This window comes from Equus quagga, chromosome 7 (genome assembly GCF_021613505.1).
Source record: "Equus quagga isolate Etosha38 chromosome 7, UCLA_HA_Equagga_1.0, whole genome shotgun sequence".
Taxonomy (NCBI): Eukaryota; Metazoa; Chordata; class Mammalia; order Perissodactyla; family Equidae; genus Equus; species Equus quagga.
The window spans coordinates 22,778,626-22,787,956 of record NC_060273.1 but is presented as its reverse complement, the minus strand read 5'-3'; positions in this window follow the sequence as shown (position 1 = coordinate 22,787,956).

Genomic DNA, 9,331 nt, shown 5'->3' with positions numbered 1-9,331 from the left:
AATAAAAATAAAACCTACCTCTTCCATTATTAACTTATAATTGGTAAGGTCACCAAAGTTGCAGACATATCCTTCCCAGCTCTTCCTCTGACAGTCTGACAGAGGATCTCAAACCTGGCTGAACATTAGAATCTGGGGATCTTTGTTTCCCCCCAGGTGTGGTAAAATACACATAAAATTTACCACATTAACCTTTTTTTTCCAATTATTTTATTGAGGTCATAATGATTTATAACATTGCGTAATTTCAGGTGTACATTATTATTGGTCAGTTTCTGTATAGACTGCATTGTGCTCACCATCAATAGTCTAATTTTTATCCGTCACTATATATATGTGTCCCTTTTGCCCACCCCTAGACCCCCTTCCCCTCTGGTAACCACTAATCTGTTCTCTTTATCCATGTGTTCATTTATCTTCTACATATAAGTGAAATCATATGGTGTTTGTTTCTCTGTCTGGCTTATTTTACTTAAGATAATACCCTCAAGCTCCATCCATGTTGTTGCAAATGGGATGATTTTGTCTTTTTTATGGCTGAGTAGTATTCCATTTTAAGTTATGCCACATCTTTTTTATCTACTCATCAGTTCATGGGCACTTGGGTTGCTTCCACATCTTGGTATTGTGAATAATGCTGCAGTGAACATAAGGGTGCGTAAATCTCTTTGAATTGTTGATTTTAAGTTCTCTGGATAAATATCCAGCTGTGGGATAGCTGGGTTATATGGTATTTCTATTTTTAATTTTTTGAGAAATCTCCATACTGTTTTCCATAGTGGCTGCACCAGTTTGTATTCCCACCAGCAGTGTATGAGGGTTCCCTTTTCTCCACATCTCTCCAACACTTGTTATTTTTTGTCTTGGTAATTATGGCCATTCTAACAGGTATAAGGTGATATCTTAGTGTAGTTTTCATTTGCATTTTCCTAATAATTAGTCATGTTGAAAATCTTTTCATGTGCCTGTTTGCCATCTATATAGCTTCTTTGGAAAAATGTCTGTTCATATCCTCTGCCCATTTTTGATCAAGTTGTTTGTTTTTTTGTTGTTGAGTTGTATGAATTCTTTATATATTTTCAGAAATTAACCCCTTGTCAGATATATGATTTGCCGATATTTTCTCCCAGTTGGTGGGTTGTCTCTTCATTTTGTTCATGGTTTCCTTTGCCTTGCAGAAGCTCTTCAGTTTGATGTAGTCCCATTTGTTTATTTTCCTTTTGTTTCCCATGCCTGAGTAAACATGGTATTTGAAAAGATGCTGTTAAGACCGATGCCAACCGTGCTAACCATTTTTAAGCATACAGTTCAGTCCCATTAAGTACAACATTCACATTGTTGTGCAACCATCAGCACCATCCATCTTCAGAACTCTTCTCATCCTGCAAAACTTAAACTCTGTATAAACAGTAACTCCCATTTCCCCCTCCCCTCAGCCACTTGCAACCACCATTCCACTTTTTGTCTCTATGAATTTGACTACTCTAGGTACCTCATATAAGTGGAATCATATGGTACTTGTAGTTTTGTGCCTGGCTTATTTCACTTAACGTAATGTCCTTAGGGTTCATCCATGTTGTAGCATGTGTCAGAATTTCCTTCCTTTTTCAGGCTGGATATTGTTTCATTGTATGTATATGCCACATTTTGTTTATCCATTCATCCGTCAGTGGACACTTGGGTTGCTTCGATCCCTTGACTATTGTGAATAATGCTGCTATGAACATGGGTGTTCAAATATTTTTTTTTGAGCCTCTGCTTTCAATTCTTTTGGATAGAATTGCTAGATCTTTTTTGAGGGCCTGCCATACTGTTTTCCATAGCAGCTGCACCATTTTACATTGCCACCAATGTGCATAAGGGCTTCAATTTCTCCATATCCTTACAAACATTTGTTATTTTCTTTCTTTCTTTCTTTCTTTCTTTCTCTCCCTCTCCCTCTCTCTCTTTTTATAGTAGCTATCCTGATGAGCATGAGGTGGTATCTCACTGTAGTTTCAATTTGCATTTCCCTAATGATTAATGATGTTAAGCATCTTTTCATGTGCTTGTTGGCCACTTGTGTATGTTCTTTGGAGAAATGTCTATTCAAGTTCTTTGTTCATTTTTCAATTGGGTTGTTTGTATTATTGTTGTGAAGTTGTAGGAGTTCTTTATATATTCTGAATATTAATCCCTTATCATAGAATCTGGAGATCTTTTGTGATGAGACCTGTAAATCAGTATTTTTTAAAGCGCCTCAGGTTGAGAACTGTTTTCTTAGGAGATGAGGAAGTAAGTATAAGTTAGTTCTCATCAAGACAAATGGAAAATTCCTCATCTTGGAACAGTATTGAAATCTTCTACTTGGTTACACTATGTGTTCATGAGTGCTGTCCAGTCATGGTAATTCTGCATTTCCCAGAGTCACTGGACTGACTCACAGTTTCCTGGGTCTGTGCTTTCCTCTTTGCACAGACAGAAACAAGTTCCTATTTATACCTTATAAACAGAGGAAAAGAAGAGACAAAATATCCATATATTAACACTCTCCTACTTATAAAAATCAGCAAAATATGTCTCATCACCTTTCTTAGATAATATAACTACCTTTTTGAAGCCTTTATATTAACTTTCTACTCTTGAGTAGCTTATGGACCCAGCCTTTCCCAGACATTTCACTTAAGCATAATGATTACTAAATATTTTACGGTGCTCCAACTGTTACAGCTTGGATAGTGGTAGTCCATTTAATTAGCGTTTGTCCTTGTAACATTACCCCTGACGTCCTTGAAAATATCCTTGCTATCTAGCATCAATAGGATACTTGTAGATCCGTCCTGATTTTTCTTGTCTCCAGAAATGAAACAGCTACCCTCCAAGAACTCCTGGTTGTTTTAATGGTAAATAATATAAGACACCAGCACCTAGGCATTAGGGATATACATGACAATTAGTAGGAGGGCACTGGACCTCACTTGGTAGTGAGAGAGTTGGAAAACATTTCTTTAAGGTACAGTTTTATATTGATCTTTCTAATTTAATATATCACTGCTGTGCCCTGCTTTCCTAGGTCTGTGGATCCCCTGACCACAGGGACAATCCTTTGAGGCTGCCCTTACCATTATCCCCACCTTATAGCTGAAAAAATTGAGACTGCAAGAAATTACGTAACTTACCTAAAATCACATTGCAAGTAAGTGTAGAGCTGCCCAGCTCTGCCCAATTTATTTCAGAAACTGAGTTCCTATGGGTTTCCTTGCAAGGCCCCGCCCCAACCTCTGCCTGCTCTCAGAAACACAGAACTTTGTCGTTTGTAGACTTTCCACCAAGTTTCCCTTGTTACTGAAAGTTCAGTCTCTGATCGCGATGCCAATCCAAATAACGAGAACAGAGTCTTGGGGAAAAAAGGGAAAGGTTTTACTTTGCCAGGCAGAGGGAGCAAAGCAAAGGGCCAGTGCCCCAAAAGTTGTTTGCTCCCCATTAAGAAACAGGTAGGGGTTTTTATTTGGGGTTTTGGGTAGCGGAGGGGGGCTGTGGCCTTCTTGGTCAGCGTTTTCCCATCAGCCTGTTCCTGGGGCTGCTTCCAGCGGAGGAGACAAAGGATTTGTCAGATGAGTGTCCTTGGCTGTTTATCTCCATGATGGAGGTAGACTCTGACGTCAGGAAGCCACGGAGTTGGGCCTGGGAAGCTTCAGTTTCTTGATATTCTCCGGACATTAGTTTCTCTGTAAAAGAGCTTCAAGGTCCTGTGATTAGCCACAACTTTAGTGGGAGCCCAGCGTGAGGTTGTCTGGGCTTGAACAATTTGTAACTGCTATTTGGCTCTATAGCTCAGGGAGTCAGAGGTTAAAGAAACAAGCATTTACATATCAGTGTACTAAAGAACCAGGAAACTGGAAATGAGCGCTTTTATTTTTAACCCATATGTGCTGGGTTCACTGTAGGGGAACCAATGTCAGGGCTGATGTTAACTAAGAGCCGGTAACACCCCGTTTAGGACTTCCAGCGCAGGGTCTTCCTAGTCTTGGGTGGGGTAAGGAGAAACTATCCAGATTCTTCTTTTCTCCCTGCAGGATTCGGGAGTGAGGATGACAAGGAGAGCCTTCCAGGAGAAAGGCCTGAAAACAGAGCCCCTCAGGAGGCTCCTTCCCAGGAGGGGCCTCCGGACAAATGCCCGGCCCAGTTCCGCCGTGCTGCCAGACGCCAGAGCTCCCGGGGGAGGAAGCAAGGCCCTGAGGGCACCCAGGACGATACCCCAGGGGAAGGGGAGGTGAGCTGGCTCCCCAGGCAAGGCGAGGCCCTTAGCCTCCGACGGCTGCCCCGAGATCCAGCCACCCACCTGTGCCCCGAGGCGGGAAAGAGCTTCCCAGCTCAACAGCCACCAAGGGAACATGGGGGGAGGGGGGCGACAAGCGGCCCTAGCCTGCCCTGAACCCAAGGTCACAGCACCCATCTTGCTCGTGCCCGGCTCTCGCACAGGGAGTCGGCCCACCAGCACCTCAAGTGTGGGAAGGCCTTCTGGCACAACTCAGACCCCACCCAGCACCTGAGGACGCATCGCAGCCAGAGGACCTGCCTGCGCCTGAGTGCGGGGTTGGTGCCAGGACACCTCCTCCCGCACCAGCGCTCCCAGCGGCCCAGGTGTACGCGCGGTGCGCCGGCGCCTCCACCCCCGCAGCGGGTCAGCACCTCACCGACCGCTCAGCTGCCCCCCGGCCTCCAGCCGCCGGCCACACCTGGAGAGGCCCCCGCACGCAGGAGACGCTGCGTGGCGCCGCCCTCCCCCCACCCGCTGCCTCCCACCTGCCCAGAACGCCCACGGATGCCAGGACTGTGAATCGGTTACCTCGGTCGCCAGAGGACGTGAGGCAAGAGCTTCCACCAGGTGCCAACCTCGCCGGTCCCCTGGGAACCACGTGGGCGAGGGGCCTTTCCGCCCAGGCACCCCCTCAACGCCTCGCGCCGCTGGACCTGCATGGGACAGGGAAGGCGGCCTGGGCCAGCGGGTAGACCCCAAGGCTTCTGGTGCAGCCCTGAACCAGCCCAAGAAGACCTGGAAAATCCCCACCTGGAGAAGGCCAAGGGCGAATGAGCCCTCTGAGTGGTTCCAAGGGCTTTCACCAAGCTCTTACTTGCCGACTCCACTGCTGGGCCTTTCAAACTACGAAATAGTAACATCTCCCATTTATTGAGGGCTTACTCTGTGCCAGGCTTTGTGATTTATGGGAATTATCTCATTTAATCCTCAGAATATCCCTGTGATATTGGTGTTCTCATTATCAGCATTTTACAGATGGAGAAACTAAGTCTCAGAGAGGTTAAGGGACCTGCCCAAAGTCATACAGCCAGCATTCAGACCCAGGTCTGCGGGCCTGACTCCACAGCCCACCCTGCTGCACTGCTCCTCCTGCTGGTACACGAGTTAAGGGTACAGGTTTGACAGGGCATCCATTTATGGAGCATCCATTTTTCTTGTGGTAATTATACAAACACTTTTTATACTAAAGTGAGCAAATCCTCCCTGGAATTAACATTTGCACCACTGATTGAGATGAAACTTGAGATGTCATAGAAATTTCATGTTAAGGCCAGTGCTTCAGGCTCAGCCCATGGATTCCTGAAGTGACCTCTCCTCATACCTCTGCCTTTAGAGAGATGTTGGCAAAGGGTTCTCTGCTCCACGACCAGCAGCTGTGTGGTGCCTTCCTGGAGACCAAGGAAGAGACCCCTGCGTTGCTTGCCTTCCCACTGGGTGCCTTAGGAAGTTCATCCAGTTCCTCTGGGTTAAGGTTTCCAAATTCCCAACAGATAATTAATCTTCAGGATTTGGGACTGAAAAGTAGGAATTCTTAGCAGTTTCTGAAATCATGTTATTCTGTATTTTTCATAACTTTCTGGTTTTTGTTAATAAATAAGAAATACACATTTAGTAGTAATTACAAAAAATTGTAGGCTATAGCCAATATTCAAAAACCAGAAAATACCAGAGAACATTTTGGGTAGTATTCAGATGACAAAACATTTAAATCTTCCGCGAGATTAACTGCCCTACACAGAATCATGTGTTGAAATTGCCAATTTAAGCACTTGTTTCCAAAACTTGTTATTTCTTAGAACATCATTCATAGGATTTGTATAAAATATATGATACATGTAAACAGATTAATGTTTGTGTTATTTGCGAGAATGACTTACTGTTAACAACAGACAGGGCCACAAATACACTTTTAATATGGCAATAGCTACAAAAAAGACTGATTAGATTGTGACCACTTCTCTCCTATGTGCTCCTGTCTCAAGTTCCAGAAATGTCTACCTTAACCATGGACTCCATGTGTTGGCGTTTCCTTCTCTCGCTTTCTACTTGACGTCAGTGGATTCCTTCAAATCAGGAATGCCTCAATGTTTATTGTTAAGCATTAATTCTCACTGGAGAATTATAATACTTTTTCCTATTTTCCCAGTTTCTTGACTCATTGTTCTTGAGATTCAGAAAAAAATATCCCAAAAAATGTCAGGAAGGACTTCCCGCATAGAAATACTGTTCTGGCCTGAGCTGGATCGGCAAGGCACGTCTGCTGCAGAAATAATTACCTAGTATATCGTCAAGCCCAGTCACTGAAGCTTGATGGTTTCAGGGGCCTCAGAGCCAGAATATCCAGTTATGGAGCCCAGCTCTGCCAGTTTCTGGTTGTGAGACCTTGAGTAAGTCACTTTACCTCTCTGAGCTTCAATTTAATGGGTAGGATGATACCTAGGAAATAATATACTTGCTTTGTGAGCCATACTGTGGAAGGGTTTAAAGTATGGCTTTGGAGTGAGTCTGAGGTTTGAATCCATTACTTACTACCTCTTTGATTTGGGGCAAGTTCTAACTACTCTGAGCCCCATTTTTCTCTTCTGTAAAATGGGAAAACTGATTGAGCCCATTTCATAGGGTTTTGATGAGTTTAAATGAGATCACGTGAAAATGCTTACTGCAGAGCATGGTACATTGTAAATGCTTGACAAATGTGGACCAGTGTCGTATTATCTGCTGTATCTACCTCACAGGGCAGTTGTGAGGATGGAAGGGAGGTTATGTTATGGGAGTGTTTTCTAAGCTGTGAACTGGTATCCATGCACTTCTCGTTCCTTCAGAGATGGGATGGTCAGAAGATACTGGCAGACGTTAGTGGTATCTCCAAGTAAGGGGCCTGAGAATACTTATATCCATAGAAGGTACCTGTGTTGAGGAGGAGGTGTCACCATGGTTATCTGGAAAACAGGGTTTAGTTTCAATTAAGTAGGCAAACTCCAGCATCATCTGACTTGGGGTACATTTAGGGGACTAGGGAAAGCTGATTTTCAGCAGGAGCTTTTGGAGAAAGGGCAGTGTTAAACAGAACCTGCCCACTATAGGTTAGGTTTGTTTAATAGGGAAGGGGACATGTGATAGAAGATGATGGGGGGGGCTCTTTGACTCTTGTCTGAAGCCCTGTTATTGGCTGAACTTAGGAAACATTCCTATTAACCAGAACCAGTGCTTCCTGCTCCTACCGTGCATGCACCTACAGTGCTCATTCATTCGTAGATTGTAGACCAAACACGGATCAAAGGGCTTTCCAAAGGTGATCTCATGTAATCTTGACAGCAACCTGGTAAAGTAGATACTAGCACTACTTCTGTTTTGCAAATAAGGGCCCAGAGTCTGGGAAAGTTAAGTCCGTTGCCCAACGTCACACAGCCTACATGTGGCAGAGTAAGGATTCTGACAGAGTCCGAGGCCTAATCCCCACCAGGCCACCTCAACGGACCAGGTGCCAGAGCTGAGCTTGAACAAGACAGAAAGAAACACAAATGTGTGAATTTTAGCACCTAAGTGGCCTCCTCTCTTGCCTTCTGTAACAACTCTCTCTCTCTCTCCTGGTATTACTCCTTTTCTGGACACTGTTTCTTTGCTTCCAGGGAAGTTTTTCTCTCCTTAGCCCTTATATCTGGGTCCTCTGAGCTCCATCCTTGGACTCTTTTCTCTTTCTTTTGCACAGATCTGTGAGGGATCTTCATGCCCACAACCTCAGCTGCTGTCATCTTTCATTCCAATCCAGACTGCCCCTCTGAGCACCACCATGATCCAGCCAACTGCCTCCTTGACATCCCTTCTCTGAGGTTCCAGGCTCCCGACTGAATTCATCCTCTCCCTTAGCATGCCTCTCCTCCCGAGTCTCCCTTCCTCCTTACCATGGCCTCTTAATTTCAAATACTGGCATAGCTGCTGGGAATCCAGAAGCCATCATAGATGAGGCCCTCGAGTCAGTTCTTGGGACAAGAGATGGACTGTAGGGCCTGTTCTCTGAGAGCTGCCAAGAGTTTGGGGGTGAACTTGGAGGGTGGAATTCATCATTTAATCAGCTGTCTACTAAGCACCCAGCAGTGTGCCAGGCCCAATAGCAAGAGTGAAGGATACGTTCTTCATAAGACAGGATCCCTGGCTTCAGGGAGCTTTCAGGCTACTAGAGACAATGGACATTAAGCAATCCTCCCAAAATACAAACTCTTACAAACAGTGTTAAGTAGTGTGAGGAAAAGTTCAGGGTACTATGAAAGAATATAATAGATCTATGTTAGGTTGGGGAATTTTGAGAAAGTGACAATTATTGTAACCCTGAGAACTGAGCTGGGGGAAGAGAATTCCATATAGAGGCAAGAATTGGTGCTTGCACAAAGGCCCAGAGGTGGGGAAGAGCTTGGTATGTTGGAAAAACTGAAAGGCAGCCCGTGTCAATGGAGCTGAGTGTGCTGGGGCGTGTGGTCAAGGTCAGACTTGATGAGCTGGCTGGGGACAGTGGCAGGTGCCTTGTGGGTAAGGAGTCTGGGTTTTTTGGTTAACTTTTTATTTGGAAATAACTTCAAAGTTACAGAAAAGTTGCAAGAATAGTACAAAGGACATCTGTACGTCCTTTACCCAAAATTCGCCTGTTGAAATTACTTGCTTTATTTTGAACTATTTGAAAATAGGTTGAATACATCATGTTCCTTTACCCCGAAATACTTCTTACAGTGCGTATTTCCTACCACAGCACCGTACAGTTACCCACCTCACTACATCTGGCATTGATGCAATATTCTATCTAATTTACCACCCATTTTGTCAATTGCCTCAATAATGTCCTGTATATAGCATTTTTCCCTCTAGTCCAGGATCCAGTCTAGAAATGATATATTGCACTAAGTTGTCATTTCTCTTTAGTATCCTTTAATCTGGAATAGTTAGCCTTTCTTTGTCTTTTAGGACATCGACATTATGGAAGAGTGCAGTTTTCTCCTTTAATAGAATGTTCCTCATTTTGGGTTTGTCTTCTGTTTCTTC